At 50.1% G+C, this 1,081-nt stretch overlaps 1 pseudogene; it reads right to left on the bottom strand.

Moving 5' to 3' along the window:
- Nucleotides 1-374: 374 nt before the first annotated feature.
- On the bottom strand, nucleotides 375-787 carry LOC107109179 (annotated as a pseudogene).
- Nucleotides 788-1,081: the final 294 nt, after the last annotated feature.

Below are 1,081 nucleotides of genomic sequence, written 5' to 3'. Positions count from 1 at the left end.
CTGAATCTGGCAGAGGCGAAGCCACGAAGGTACGGCGGCGTGTCAGCGCAGCGCGATGGAGCCAAAAAGGACGATGGTTGGACTGCGGCAGTCGCGGGGCCGTGCACTGGAGGAGCCTGCCGGAGGAAGCCACGGAACAGGAAGAAATCTGCCCCAGGACATTGGAAGCGGAGCGCCGACATCCGAGGCCGCCGGAAGAAGCCAGACTCCAACAACTAGCCCTGCTGCCGGGTGCTGGTAGGAAGTCACCCCCCGTATAATTATGGTCTTCGTTAGGAACCAATGATTGTGTGTAAGCCGCTCAGAGACCCTTCGGGGTTCGAGCGGGATATAAATTGAATGATAAATAAAATAAATAAAAAATCCTCCACTTCAAGGTCCTGTTCATCAGGTGGCAAGAGCCTTCATGTTTTTTCATAGACTCTGGTGGAGACAACATTGTTCATCGCACACTCCACAATCAGCTTTCCATCAGCTACCTTCCTCTTAATTGTGGTCTGTTTCCCATCCCATTTCTGCACCTGATCGAGAGTTCCATTTTCTAGCGTCACAAGACTCTGATCATCTGCTGTCGTCTCATCAAACTCTTCTCCCACTTTGAAGCTAATCTCCGTGTTCTTAAAAGTGCTCTCCATTCTGATGGTTACAATATCCCCGTTCCAACTGATGAGGACGTTGGGCTTGGCAACACCAGCCTAGTTGCAAAACCTGCTCCAACTTCTTTCATGTAATCATCAAAGTCCTGACTAGAAGCCAGCTTCCACGTTCCCAAAAACTGTTCACACATTTTCTGAACACTCCAGAGCAACACCACCACTCCAGAATTAGATATATTAGATATATTGACAAGTGTGGGACCCACACTTTCCCTCTCCTCCTTCTGGCAGCCTCTCCCTGGGAAAACTGTGTAGTTCCAGCCACTGGGATGGGCCCAGTTGTGTGGTGTTGGATCCCAGGCCAGGTCCAGTTGCACAGTGGAGAACCCTATACCATGATAGCTTTTGTGGGGTGGCTGCTACTGAACAATAGCAAGCAGCCAGTCCTGGATAAGTTATGCAAGTCATGTGGTAGTAAGTCAGCA

Source organism: Gekko japonicus, unplaced genomic scaffold (assembly GCF_001447785.1).
Source record: "Gekko japonicus isolate JY-2015 unplaced genomic scaffold, Gekko_japonicus_V1.1 scaffold5725, whole genome shotgun sequence".
Taxonomy (NCBI): Eukaryota; Metazoa; Chordata; class Lepidosauria; order Squamata; family Gekkonidae; genus Gekko; species Gekko japonicus.
This window is presented reverse-complemented; position numbering and strand designations above follow the sequence as displayed.